The following is a 15279-nucleotide window of genomic DNA, read 5'->3' as shown; positions in this document are numbered from 1 at the left end:
GGTGACAGAATGGGTTAATGCAGCACAGCCACATGGCCAGGGTTCCAAATAGGGTGATCACCAGATAGCAAGTGTGAAACATTGGTAAAGGAAGGAGGGGTAATAGAGTCCTATATAAGACAAAGCCCCTAATATTTGGACGTCTACTCACCCTAGCGCCAAGAAAGTCGCTCTGTTTGGGGTGGCCTCCAGGAGATTCAGACCTGGCTCCTCATCTCTTGGGAACCTCATGCACGTGGCCCGGCCTGGGCTCCTCCAAAGCTCTCCAGCTAAAGCCAGGGCTCTCTCTAATCACGGCTTGATTTCTCCTCCTTTTGTGATGGTCCCTAACGCCTCGGCTTGGGACTGTCTCTTGTTCCTCGCTCCCTCGCATGAGACAGAGCGTTTTCATAACCCCGCCCCTAGCCACTCGAGACACCTCCCACAGCCCCGATTAGCTCCGCCCCCCGCGGCTCCCCATTAGTGATCCTGCAGCGCCACCTGCTGGCGGACATTGGGATGGCATTGTTCAGGAACCAAACCCCATCTTTAGAGCCTCAAGCGCTCCCAGTTTCCATCCCTACCCCCCCACCCCCTTTTCCCCATAGTCCCCAGACCCCCCAACTTCACCCCTTTCCCCATATCCCCCCTGCCCCATAGCCCCCCAACTCCACCCTTTGCCCCATACCCCCTCCAGCCTCACAGGTCCCTTTAGCCAGTCTCTTTGCCCACTCCCAACCTGCCAGGCTCTCTACTCCTGCCCCAAAGTCCTGCACCCCCTTGTCTCTAGCCCCTCCTAGTCCAGAGGGCTTAACCTCCTGCTCCTCAGGCTCGAGTTTCTCTTCCCCAGCCCCATTTCATCCTTTCAGCCCCACCCCCCAGCACCAGCCATTCACTCTGGGGCCTTTGCTCCACTTTCCCAGGTGTGAGAAGGAGACCTGAGGGTCTTGGCTCCTCACACAGATGCTCCCCCCCCCCAACTGCTGGCCTGTGCATCCTGCAGACTGGGCCGGGGGGAGAGTGTCTTTAATTTCCCCAGAAAATGTCAGTGGCCCAACGTTCACAAGCAACCCTACACTAACAAATCAGTGCACACAGATCAGTCTGGGGGGTGACCCTACAATAACAAACCAGTTCACACAGACCAGACTTGGGGGAGACCTTAAAACAACAAGCCAGTACACCCAGCACTCATCAGCGACCCTACAATAACAAACCAGTACCTGGGAGTAGCCCTACTATAACAAACCAGCACACCCCTCCCCATGCCGGCGGGAGGTGGGTGTAGAGGGATAGTTGAAAAATACTTTGATGAGCCTCCCGTAAAAGTGTGTCTGGCTGGACCCTGCTGTGGGCAGGTGCCGAGCAGCAGGCTGGGGGCTCTCTGACCAGCTGGTCCCCACAGTGGCTCAGACCTGCATTCTCATCAGCAGGGTCAGCGCTCACAGGGACACCATGCTTCGGGAGCCCCCTCCAAGGCAGGGCTAGGGGGCTTGGGGTACAGATGCTGCTCCTCAGGGCCTCTGCTGGGCGAGGGCTGGAGTGGGTGGGACTTTCCTCTCCATTCCTCCTCTTTACCAGGAATTGTGGTTACCCGCAGCATTGTCCTCCTGGGGCTATGACCTCCTTGGGAGATTCCAGCACCTCATTCCCTCTGGTCCCTGCTCCTGCCGGGGAGTGGGGAAAGAATCTTCTCTCCCTCCTGCCTCTTCTGCAGCCAGCCAGCCAGCCAGCCATCCTTTCTTTCTTTTGCCTCTTGTCCTTTCCTTCCTTCTCCCTTTCCTCGGATCCCCCCTCCAGCTGCCTCTGACGTGCCAAAGATGCCAGCGACCACCCCTGACGAGATGGCTCTGCCCCTCAAAGCATCTGCCACGCAAGCCGTACCCCGTACGAGGCAAAGGGCAGCTGGTATAAACTCCACGGCCCAGCGGCTTAAGGGGCTGGGGTCAGGGTTAGGGAGTGCAGGGTCTCTGGAACCACACATTCAAAATCCAGCAGGACCCTTCTAAGGACGTTGCTTTGCACCGTCATTAAAGGTGCAGGGCACTTTACAGAAGAGGAGGGAAGGGTCTGCCCCAGTGGTGGTGGGGCTGTATGCTGGATGTTTTGGGGATCACTCAGAGCATTAAGGGTTCTGTCACCACCTGCCCTGTAATTTTGGGTGTCTTAATGTGACGCTGCTTTGGCTCAGAGCCCTGACACCAGTAGCCAGCCCACAAGCATAAAGGTCTCACCTTGACTTCCACTAACCTAGTTACTCCTTTCAGGGTGACCACACCAGCCCTTTCAGTCGCAAGTCTCCCCGAATCATCTCCCCGAGTTCTCAACTACCAGACACGCAGACTTTCCCCCTCTGGTTCATCAGCTCAGTTTGTCACACACAATCCGCACTGTTTGCACAGCACAGACCTGGGGGTAAAAATAATCAGAAGGTATAATGAATAGAAAAACCACAGACTCAAAGCTGAGGTAGTGAGGGAGAGCTAACGCAGACAAGCCACACAGAAAATACACATACGGACGCAACTTTAGGCTTTCCACTTCTCTACTAGCTAAATTCCCTTTTCTAATATGAGATACTTATTGCCTCTGGACAATTTCCCAGTGTACCCATCATAGAGGGGACCAGCGTTTCACAAACAGCGCCCTGCCTACATGCTGGCTCTCGGTTTCGTCAAACCCCCTCCCTTTTAACACTTTGCCATTCTTTTCCTTTCACTCAGACTATGGTGATTCATGGTGGGGGAAAGTCCTGCCTCTCCGGCAGCGTGGGCTTGTCTACACTTGAAATGCTTCCATTAGCATAGATAATCCACCTCCCCAAGAGGCAGTAACTAGAAGAATTCTTCCACTGACCTAGCGTTGTCTGCATAGGGACTTGGGTTGGCTTAACTTTGCCACTTGGGGGTATGGATTTTTCACACCCCTGAACGAGGTAGTTATACTGACCTAATTTTCTGGTGTAGACCAGGTCTTAGTTTTCCAAGACCAGGGTTTTCTTTTCAGTTTCAAGTTGTTTCCATGTTTTCCCATTATCTCTAATGGTCTACCATTGTCTTTCCCTGGCTGGACAATGGATGGGTACCTGAAGTTAGTTTCCAGACCCCTTGTTCTTCCCTTGGGGTGTCTGGATCCTGATTGTCACATAGCCCCACCCCAGAACTGGCTGTTCATAGCTCTGAAGGCATTCGGGATGGAAGACGCCTTGAAACATACGTGGTTATGTTAAATCAGAGGCAAGGCGAGTTTGAGAGAAGGGGCACAGGGCGAGGGAGAAAAGAGCTGGGGATAGAAATGGGGTGGAGACGGAGCTGCAGAGGAGACGACTTTTGCAGTACCTGCGGGGAGAAGTGAGGCCTCCAAGCTGTGACTGAAGGGCCTCGAATTCCTGTTCCTACTGCCTCACTGCTCCATGGAGCCGGATTGGCGAGCTCCAGTCACTCGGCCTGGCCGCCAGCCAAGCCCCGTTCCTGCTGGCACCAGTCTCCCCAGACAGCTTCATTAGCTGTTGGCATGTGGCTGGCTTGTCCCAGCTTGGAGACAGAGCGCAAGGGGCAGTGCATAGGTACCAAAGGCACAAATTGCTCCTCACCCACCCACGTACGAGCTGTGCCTAGCAGCTGCTGCTCAGCAGAACAGCCTCAGCAGGGGAGGGTGGGTGGTCCAAGAATGCATTCTTCTGCCTCCCACCCTCACCCATCTCATTGTCTCGTGCTCTTTTCCTTGGGGGGGGGGAGGATCCCCCCATTTCTCACTTTCCTCCCCCAAAGCCTCCCCTGCTGGGCTCACGCTAGACCCCAACACTGCTGCTCCCCAAGTTTAAAGGAAGCTGGGAGGCCCTGGGGGGAAGTGCACAGGTCGGGTGCAGGACGCAAGGTGGCGTGGGGGTGCAAAGCGTGGTATCAGGGTTCGGAGTGTTCAGGGGACACAGTACAGCACCAGGGTTTGGGGTGCAAGCGTGGGGCAGTGCTGGGGTTCAGTGAGTGTAGGGCAGCACTGGGGCTTGGCTGGGGCCTTGAGGTTCAGGGAAGAGGCAGGGTAGCACGGGATGGCCCTGCCGCCCCTCCCTGAATCCCAGCATCATTCTGCTCCCTGAACTTCAATGGCCACCCTGCATCCCCCAAACTCCTGCAACCCCTCCCTGAATCCCAGCGCTATTCTAGCCCCTCAAACTCTGCTACCACCCTGCCTCCCCCCAAATCCCGATGCCACCTTGCACCACACTGGTCCCCTGGTTCCACCCTGCACCCCCCCCCAACTATGCCCCACAAACTCTATTACAGCACAGCTCCCCTGAACCCCGGTGCTGCATTTTGCACCCTTGAGCCCCAGCACCATCCTGATGGAGTTGGAGGTGTAGGGGGATGAAAGTTCTGGGGTTCCACAAGGAGGCGCTGGGTTTCAGAGGGGTGCACAGGCTGGCACTGGGGGACTGGTAATCCACTGAGCTGATTTCCCTGCAGCACCTAGGAGCTCTGGTCCTGGCAGTATGGGGTGGGGGAGATCAGTGTGTCTGTGTGCCTCAAGTTACTGTCACTCTCTTGCCTTGCCCGTGGGGCACCCATGCCAGGCCAGGCCAGCCTTACATCCACCCACCCCTTCCTCCCTGCCTGGCCTGGCCCAGTCTCCAGGCCAGAAGGCCCAGTCCTGACTCCCAACTTCCCCCACATGCCCTATTTTTACAGCCACTTGCCATGAAATCAGGCCCTCTTGTCATTGGCTGCGTGACAGCAAGGCAGCCCTCGCTTGATTGGCCCCTGGCCAGACATTGATGAACGGCTTTTGCCCGTGACTGGCTGGGACCTAGGTGGCATCACTGGCTGCCTAGGCCCCGCCCCTTTGGAGGACGCCTTAGTCCCAAACTAGAGGGAGCCCAGTAGTCTAATCAGGCTGCACCCAGCCCCCTTCCTGCCCTCACCCCATCTCCCTGGCTGGGCTCTGGCTGCTGGAGATGGGGTGACTTTCCCTGAGCCCATCCGCCTTCCCAGTACCAACCAAAGAGAGCCACATTGTCCTTACCTCTGCCCCACACCAGGAGGGGCTGTCTGGGTAGGATACCTCCCCACACCCCCAAGGCCCCTCTGCCCTACACCAGGAGGGGCTGTCTCTGTACTCCCCCGCCATGCATCTCTAAACCCTCTTCACCCCACACCAGGCAGGGCTGTCTGTGTACCTACCCCTCCAGAGCCCCCTCTGGCCCACACTGAGAGGAGCTGTCACTCCACTTTCCTCCCCTCCCCTCTGCCCCACTTTGTGATGGGGCTGGTCTTTTTGGATTACTTCATGCTGCCACCCCCAACCTAGCCCCCTTGAAACCATCAACAGGGGCAGAGTATGTGGGGTGGGAGGGGGCAGCACCATGACATCCGCTGGAGAAACTCCTACCTCCCCTTTCACAACAGAAACCAGAGCCGTGGGGCAGAGGAAGGATCCATGTGTCCCCAGCAGATGGCAATGCAGGATCAATCAGAGTCTCTGCGAGGACCCACAGAGCCCCAGAGAGAACCACACACAGATACAGAGGGCCCACAGCACGCCGGCCGCAGGCTTCAGAGTGAAGTGGGAAGTCATATGAACAGTGCACGGCGGAATCCAGTTGCACAGAACCAGCTCCCCCCTGGGCTCTGGGTTAGCCCCCATGTCCAGACCCAGTTTCCCCAGCAGCTCTGGGGCTTACAGCCAACACTCAGTCTCACCAGACAGCAAATGTGAAAAATCGGGGGGTAATAGGAGCCTATATAAGAAAAAGACCCACAAATCGGGACTGTCCCTATAAAATTGGGACATCTGGTCACCCCATGCTGAATGCTTTAAGCCATGCTTGAGAACTGCTCCTAGTCCAGTCTGCGTCAGGTAGAAAACCAGTGCAAGGGAGGAGAAGAGACTCGGCAGCATTTCAGCACCCCCGGCCGCCAGCTCCCAGGAGCACGAGGGGAAAGCCCCTGGTTGCCACAGGACTGGTCCTTCCAGTGCAAGCCCCGGACTTTGCTGCCTCTGCGTTTCATGACTCGTTGGGGCTTTTCTTACACACGCAGAGGCGGGCCCCGTGTGAGCCCCAGGCGGGAGGCTGGGGTAACCTGTGGGTACCACAGCTGCAGCCGTTGGAAGGACGAGCATCTCCCATGACCTCCCTGTGTCAACAGGGAGGAAGAGGAGAAGTAGGCCAGAGAAAAGGACAGTACAAGAAAGCAAAGACCCGGAGGGAAGCTAAGGAAACCGCCTCCCAGCTGCTGCTGCCTGCTCTGCCCCCTGAAATGCCTGCAACCAAAGGCCAAGTACGGAACCCTGTCAGGGCGTCCCCTGAGGGGACAGGGCCCATCTAGTCAGGCGGGGACCACGCAGGAATCTAGCTGTCCTGGCTAGAGAAACACAACTCCATTTCGCCCCAGCACCACGTTCGCTGCAGGAGTCGGTTCCAAGTCCCCCTCCTTGTTTTACACCGTGTCTATGTACGCCTGCAGCCCCCCTCACCAGAGTGTCTGAGCACCTTGCAGTCTATAATGTATTTATCCCCTCGGTGAGGTAGGGCAGGGGTGTTACCCCCGTGGTACAGCTCGGGTACTGAGTGACTTGTCCACATCACACAGGAAATCTGTGGCACAGCAGGGAATCAAACCCTAGTTGCCTAATGGTATAACCCCTGGACCATCCTTCTTCCCCAGCCCCATGGGCTTACTCCAGCCGTCCTCATAGGCTTCTTCAGCCAGAGTTTTTGTTGCCCTGTGACCCTGGCTAAGTTTGTACAAAAGGGCCCCAAGGCAGCCATAAGGCCCTCTCCCCTTCTGCTCCCACCCGAAATACATGCAAGGCAGGGAGCCCCTCTGCCTGGTGTGGAGGCAGCAGGACTGGTGTCTGAAGAGGTCTAGCCTTGGGGTTGAATCCTGTCCCTGAGGCGCTTGTGTGATACCTACAGCTGCTCCCAAACAGGGTAGGAGGTGGGGACTGGATCTGAGAGCTGGCTGCAGCAAAAGAAGGGACACTGAATCCAGGGAGCACTGTATCCATGTTCCGGGATGAGGGGGCCACTAGTGGAGATGAAAAGGAAATAACTGCACCTAGGTCGGGCAGGGTGGGTGAAGCTTGCCCTGTCATTGGCTGTCTCCCACTCGGCCCGGGCTGCTTCATTCTCCAGCGCTGTCAATGCAGCCCCTGCTTAAACCCTCCTGCCATGAACAAAGAGGGTTCGGACGGCGGCAGAGGAGCGGTGGAGAGGGAAGCCGGGAACAATGGCTGCATTGCCCACTCCTTTCACTGCCTGTGGCATATCCTCCCCGCCCCCTCCTCAGTGACTCACTTTACCCCCTACCCTGACCTCCCAATCAGTGGCTCACCTCTGACAGACACACTGACAAAGACAGAGCTACAGACAATAGACTTGGAGGAGCCTGACAAAAGACACCGCTTCCAAGGGGGGCTGCCACTGCGTGCATCATAGATGATGGGACATTATGATGACACTGGGGAGAGGGATCTTGGAAAGGCACCCAAGTGGCCAGGATTCTGGCTCAACTCCTTGGGAAAGCAGAGGCGGCTCTGGATTTCAGCTAGCTGCATGCAAGGTGTGCACTGTGGGACTGGGGAGGGGAAGCCAGAGAGCAGAGGGCATGAAGGCAAAGACCAGAGCTCCCCTCCTAGCCAAATTATGGCAGCTGGTCTATATGTCAAAGGAACACCCTCTGCTGGGCAGCTCAAGAATGAAGTGATGGTCCCAGTGGCCGGCTAAGGATCAAATGGGCCACCTCCACTCTTACCTCTGGGGATGGTCCCTCCAGGTTGAGGCACATGGGTAGAGCAGGGTGCGAAGGGGAAAGCTCCCTGAAGCTGTCTGTGCTGCACCTGTTCTGGAGATAAAGAGGAATGTTTGGTCTCAGGGCTGTGAACCTGGTACCTTCCACCCGGCACCTTCTACCCATTTCCTTCCCCATGTTCTTATTTTCCTGCTACTCTCCCGTTTCGCACAAAGTCAGATGGTTTGTAGCGAGGCTGGTCTTGTTATTAGCACTCGGATAATGCTCCTTCCTGTGCCTCACGATTGCGGGATTTCTGTGGAACCAGAGGCGAGTCATGCAATATTTGATGTTTTACATAAAAGCCCCAGCTCCTGGAGCCAAGTGATTCTGAGAGAATCTCAGCTTTCATTGAAAAACAAACAAGCAAGTTTCGAGCCCTTGTGGTTGCAGAGAAAAGCCTGACCACTTGCCTGGAGCGTCATCCGACAGGCTCAGAAACCAGAAGGGAATTTTTGTTTCATTTTGTTTTAAATCTCATGACTTCGCGGGGCAGGGGATGTCCAATGTATGATTTTTGAACATTTGGGGTAGGGCAGTATTGGATTTTGTGGGGAAAAAGGCTGCTGGTGCAGTGATACCACTACCTTACATGCTGACGAATACTGTCTGATTGTTTCCTTTCCCGTCTATTTGCCTGTATCTATCTGGTGACTCTTGTCTTAGATGGTAAGCTCTTTGGGATGTTTTGTTCTGTATTTGTACAGCACCTAGCACCAAGAAGTCCTGGTCTGTAATTAGGACCTGTAGGCACTACAAAAATGCAAATAAATAAATAAATAATGGGGCCTAGATCCAACAATGTGGACCCAATCAGGCATTGTTTAGCCACATACATCATAGCCCCAATAAGCACATCCCCTTCCCTGGCACAGGCAATCCTTCTTAGCTAGCAACCCTCAATACCCAGCTGGATTCTTATCTTCCACCTCCTGAACCTTCTTTCCCTTTTGTCTCAAGAGAAACCGTTCAGCTATTACAGTTGTTAGGATTATATACCAATAGCACCCAGCGGCCCCGGGGGATCAGGGCCCTATTGTGCTAGCCGCGGTACAAACTTATAGGAAGAGCGAGTCCCTGCCCTCAAGAGGAATACCTGCAAGGTAGGGAACCTCGTAGCAGGCACTGAGCTAGCATAGCTGACCCTATGCCATTCCTCACAGGATTCCCCAACAGAGGGGCAATGCGGGGCCATGCCCAGGGTCTTCCTATGGCCTGGCTATTCCCAGCTGCCACAAGGGCCCATGGGGTTGGTGTGTAGTTTGGCACAAGTTAGGGCGGCCTAGAGATCGGGAAGGCACGCCGCCTGCCTTCTCAGTCTCTGTACTGGTGAACCGGAACCAAAGAAAAGGGGAGACAGGGAATGGGGGTGGTAAATTACAACGCGATCCCAGCAGCTGCGCACGCTGATCTGGCTCCCAAATCTCACAGTTCCTGGCCAGACCTCGTGGCCCATGTCCCTGGGTTAATCGGTCCCTGGTGGAAAATACACATGGGCAGGCAAGGACAGGGCAGGGGGAGCCGAGATGCCACCGCAGTTCAAATATTTGTACCCTCCAATCCCAATGGCCCTTCATTCTTCTCTCCAGCCTATTTTCCAGCCTCACCCTTTCACCTCCCACCCAATGACAGAGCCAGGCCTCGAAGGGGCAATAAAAGCGGCCTGCATATGAACACCCGCTCTGTGTGCGCGCGTGGGGGGGGGGGATCCGGGGGGATTCCCGGGGGGGGGGGGGGGGGGGGGGGGCAAGGGGATTTGATTCTAGCCCGGGCCGTATGGCGAGGGCTGCGGAGATGGAGATAATCACTGAGCCAGCGAGACAAGGCAGAGCATCGACAGCAGGAGGTCTAGGCAGTCGTCATGGCAACCGAGGCCTACTGGGCCACTTGAGCCTCGGCCTAGCTCCATTTCCGCAGCCTAACATCTGCTTTCCCAAGGGCTGCTGGGAATTGGGGGCGGGGGGGAGAACAGGCGGCATTTCGCCGTTAAAAAAAGAAAGGAAGGCGGGGGGGACAAATTAGGCTGAGTGTCCAATGAGGGGAGGGGAAGGTATTTATTAGTGCCAGGGAGAGGTTGTTCCGCCGGCCGCTTTGATTGATGCCCCAGCCCCCATCTTGTCAGTCTGTTTTTGTCTCCGGGATAGAAGGGGGGGAAAGAAAAAAAAAAAGAGGGCGGAGTGGGGGTGGGGGGAGCTGCAAAGCGCTGGGGCTGTTAATGGGAGCTGGGCGCTTTTTCATGTTTCCCGAGGCTGTCACCCTTGATTGATAGTTCAGACAATGATTGGCCGGCGCAGGGATCGGCTGCTTATCCGGAGCATCTTCCGAGAGCCCCACGCGCTCGAGGAAGGGAGAGAAAGAAGGGATTCTAGTGGAGGGCTGCTGGGGGGTAGCGGGGCAGAAACAATTAAAGAGCCATGATTGTGCAGCGTCCTCTCTACCTGCCGCCTACCTGGGCGCGGGGGGGCGGGGAGGGGGAGCACGGTTCCCGGGAGAGGGGTGGCCGGGGCAGGAGACGGCTTCAGATCTCGAGAGACACTGCGCACCAAATCGGACGGCACACCTAGTCACACGGGGCAGCCTGGGTCCCGGGAAGCCGGCAGGGAGGAGGGGGACTGGTTTGACAGAAATGCCACTCAGGGCCAGAGTATTTATTGAGTCCTTAGCTTGGCGATCTGAGATGCAAGATCCAAGACTGGCAGAAATTCGTGTTCTACTAAAGCACCCACCCAGAGCATCAGTGTCCTGCTTCTCTCTCTTCTCTTTCTATCATTTCTCTATTCCTTTCTCTCCCTCTCTATAGTCTTCTTTTGCGTTCTTGCTTTCTATACCTCCTGTCTCCTCCTCTTTTTCAGCCTTCTCTCTCTTTCTATCCCATTCCTTCTCTGTCCGGCTGTGACCCCGCAGCCCGTGCACTGCTCCCCCTGAGAGGGGGATGCTGCTGAAACAGGAGACTGGATTCAGAGAGGCCTGCTTAGTAGAATTTTATCATGAGTCTTCCTGCCTCCGCTTATATCTGTGATGTCCCCCTGTGCAAAGTGAGAACCAGAGCTCAGCCAGCCGGGAGTCAAAGTCGACAGTCTGCTCAAGCACAGCTCTGCTCTGCCAGCCTCTGCCTCACCTGCTCCCTGTGCAGCACGGCTGAGCACCATGTCCAGGGGCCATCAGGAAGCATCGTGCACAAGTAGGGTGACCAGAGAGCAAGTGTGAAAAATCAGGACGGGGGTGGGGGGTAATAGGAGCCTATATAAGAAAAAGACCCAAAAATCAGGACTGTCCCTATAAAGTCGGGACATCTGGTCACCCTATGCACAAGGGCAGGAGCACAAGAAGAGGCTGGTGGGGTTGGGGGCACCAGCAATGTCTGCCAGCAATTAATAGCTTCTGGGCATGGGCAGACGTGTTGCACCTCCAAGATCATCCAAATGCAGAGGATGCTCCCCCAGTCTGAGGGCAATGTGCACAGCACAAGAGACCGCATGTCCTTCACACTGTCTCTCGTGCTGGGACTGACGGATGGACCATAAAACGTGGCCTCTACACACTAACCCTATTCACTGCTAGGAATAGCCTCCCTATCCAGAGGGGTTGCTTCTGCTTCCATTGAAGTCAATGGCAAATCTCCTATTGACTCTATGGAAGCAGTTCCATGGCTTGTCATCTATTTTCTTACACTCACTGTCTGGATCAAATCTCTATGTGGGGGAACTATGCCTCATACAGTGCTGCTAATGTGTCTCGGTCCTAATTTATACCATCTTTGTTATTCTAGTCCTGGGACCCCCCACAGCGCTGTCAATGCACCTCAGTCATGTCATGCAGCACCCCCCAGTATTCCAGTCCGGCTCTCCCTACACAGCTTTGCCAAATCTCCTCAGTCCTCACCTATCACATTTGCTGCCGATCCAGTACCAGGCCACACTCAGCACCGTCCACACACCTCCCCACATCACTTTCAGCTAATCAAGTGTAGGGCGACACGTATAACTTTGCCAGTACAATTTAACTCTTATTTACCACCGGCTGTTCCAGCCCTAGGTTCCCCACACAGCTCTGCCGATACGCCTTTTGGTCTCCACTCACAGCTCCCCTGCTATTCCAGCCCTGAGCTTCTCTTAGACAGAAATTGATAATCACGCAGGGAAAAACCAATAGAGTTTTGGGGAGGTAAACAAAAGTGCTGGCTGACACCCTCCTTAGGGTTTAAAGCCAGGTATTTAGAGGTGGAAATCTGGGGAAATACAGTTGCTCTTCAGAGCCACTTTCCTTAAAAGGAGAATCCTAGGAGCACCTTGGCATTAAACAGCAGGGATCAGGGTGTTTTTCCAATATGGTTAGGAGGGAATGTTAGTTAGAAAGGAATGTTCTGAGTCAGGATAGATGCAGGGACTTTATCATACTCTAGTTCTGGCTGGCAAGGAATGTCCCTATCTGGAACCCCTACTACGGTGAGGGAGCTTTCTATTATGACATGATGTTAGCTAGAGTTGAGGATCTTGGGGGAGTCCCCTCCCAACAATATCTAAATGACCAGGCTCAGGCTTGACCTGGCTTTGCTGTATTTTTGTAGGCTGTCTTAGCTTTCAGCTACTCCTTTGCCTCCTGTTTTCTAGGACAAGGTTTTTGCTACCCAGCTGCTAGGCAAAGCCCCTTCGGGAGGACAGGGAATTCTGCTGCGGTTCAGACAATGCATGCACCTTGACTTTTCCCACAATGCTTTGTGTCCTTTTTGCCTTTGCTTTTGGGAGGGAGGTGGGTGTTTCTAGAGCAGTAAAGGGCAGACTGAGGCCGGGGCTATGCGGGCCAGCCCATGCTAAAGCTATAGCCCAAGCTGAGCCGCGAGTGCTGGATTAAGCAACAACAGACCTCCAGGTTGGGCATTTCCTGCCGGTTAACAGCCACCTAGGTTAAGGGCCTTAGGCTTCTAGGTCATTAACAGCCAGGAAATGCCAGGACCTACAGGTCACCAGTACTGTTATAAACCAAAGAGATTATTTTCTCCCTGATTTTTTCCTTGTGTCTGAGGGTCCACATGCAACAGCTGGCACGGCTTTTTGGTTCAATTTCAGGAACGGAACCTGCTCCCCCAGGAGTTTTGCCATTGACTTCAACCAGGGGCAGAGGCAGGCCCTCTGTCTTCGATAGTTAAAGGCAGGTGTAGAGTACGCTAATCAGGGGTTCAGTCTCAACCTGATATGATGCTTTGAATATTTGCTTTGGAAAGTATGACACCTCCGCCACATTCCTGAGGTGTTTGATTTTTAAGGGCTCAGCACCCCCAAATGAGGCTGGATTGTCAATAGAGCTCCGACTGCTCCCACCTAAATAAGGGCCAGATTTTGGCGTTGCCAGCCACTAGGGTTCGAAAATCGTGTCAGACCAATACTCCCCCACCCCAAAAACCCCCTCATGAAACTGGCATATAAATAGCCAGATTTATAAACAAAAATAATAATAAATTTTGGCCCTGATCCTCAGAGGTATTTAGGCATTTGAAATCAATGGGAGTTAGGCACCTGCATACTTATGAAGGTAGATCTTTGGGTTCTTTGTATTTATCCTTTGTTTTTTGAGCCTTGGCTCACATTCTCAAGCCGTTCTCTTTAACCGCCAGATGCTTATTTTTTTCTTTTAAACCAAAGCTAAAATTCTTCCTTGTTCACATGACTCTGGGAGCTGGGGCTTTAAGGAAAACCCCAAATAGTGCAAGGTCTGGCAATGCTGAGATTTTCAGCAGACCCGGTGGCAGCTGTTGTGACACCAACATGACAACATCTTTTGACAATCTAACTCTTGTTTTGCAGCTTAGATGGGAGCTGGGCTCTTGAAGAACCCAGCCCGAGATCTCACTTGGACGGAGAAAGGTCTAACACAATCCAACGGCTGGAAGTTGAAGCTAGACAAATTCAGACTGGAAATAAGGTGTATATTTTTGACGGCGAGGTTAATTAACCCTTGGAATCATTTCCCAAGGGTTGTGATGGGTCTTCCATGATGGACAAGTTTTAAATTAACATGGGATGTTTTTCTAAGCGATCTGCTCCAGAAATTATTTCGGGGAAGTTCTCTGGCCTGCGCTATACAGGTCAGATGAGAGGATCTCAATGGTCCCTTCTGGCCTTGGAATCTACGAATCAATGATTGCTTTCTGTTACTACAATTAGAGCATGGGTCCCTGACTCGGCTTTTCCTACTCTGGTAGGTGGATTAGGTTGCACCTAAATAGGTTATATGCCTTTCATGAGACACAGATAGGTCAGCTTACTTGCCCAAGGTCATACGGGATCAGAACCAGGAGTCCTGGCTTCCAGACCCCTGCTTTAAAACCAGACCACATTCCTGAGAGACGCAGCACAGTATCCGGCCCAGTATCCTTCCCCACCTCCTACCGTAATCTATAGTGCGGCTGTGAAACAGCTGCCAGATTCCACCCCAGATGTGACTGCATTTCAGAGGCAGATGAAGTGATCTCTCCATGTTACCTACCTTCCTCCCTGGGCTGTTGTGAGGAGAGGCAGCATTGTCTAGTGCGGGGGTTTTCAACCAGGGGTCCGCAGACTATGTCGAAGATTTCCAAAGGGAGTCCGCACCTCCATTTGAAATCTTTTTAGGGGTCTGCAAATGAAAAAAGGTTGAGAACCACCGGTCTAGTGGTTAGAACCCGGGCCCGCCAATCATGTGATGCAGGATCTAATGCTGGCTTTAACACTAACCTGCTGCATGACCTGGTGTAGTCATCTTCCCTCTCTGTGCCGGTCAAATGCTTTGAGATCCTCAGAAGGAGCAGAGCCGGGGTTCAGCCCAGTATTTATCATTCTCCCTTGGCTGTTCTGTATTGACTAAACATTTGGAGGTGGGTGGGTCGGTGGGTCGAGTTGGTAGGACAGACATTCTACAAAGGAAAGTTGCCTTGCACTGTTTGCAGAGCTGGGTCTATAATACATTCGTCCCAAGGTGCACTGGGGCATCTGTCGCACAGTTAAGTATTGTTTTAACGGGAAGATTTAGAGCTCTTTAAGCAGCTGTATTGTCTACACATAAGAAAGCAAAGGCAGAATAAATGTTACCAAGGGGGCTCTGAAGTGGCAGGACAAAAAGGGGGGGGGGGGGAGTGTGGGGTATGGGGAAAGGAGAAGCATGGGGGGAGGGGAGAAGAGTGAGCCATCCTAACTGTAAGGCACTGGAGGAGACATAGAAATTGGCTGCTTTACTGCATCCATTCTGCTTTCTCCTAATAAAAATATTGCTCTGAGGCCTGGAGCACTCGTGACAGAATGGGGGGGTGGGAGGGAGGATTGGGGGGGAAGGAGATGGACAGAGGGACAGGGTGGGGCTGGGACAGACAGCGATGGAGGGAAGGAGAAGAAGAGAGAGCCTGTTAGGCCCAAGGGGGAAAATAAACCGTGCAGGTAGGTTGGTCAGATGCGGAGAGGGGGATACAGACGAGGTGGTGCAGGGATGGAGATGGATGGACACTTTGCGAGGCCGAGGGACAGACGGACCGAGGTGGGAGGTG

Source organism: Terrapene carolina, unplaced genomic scaffold (genome assembly GCF_002925995.2).
Source record: "Terrapene carolina triunguis isolate 2854851 unplaced genomic scaffold, T_m_triunguis-2.0 Scaffold193, whole genome shotgun sequence".
NCBI lineage: Eukaryota > Metazoa > Chordata > Testudines > Emydidae > Terrapene > Terrapene triunguis.
This window is presented reverse-complemented; position numbering follows the sequence as displayed.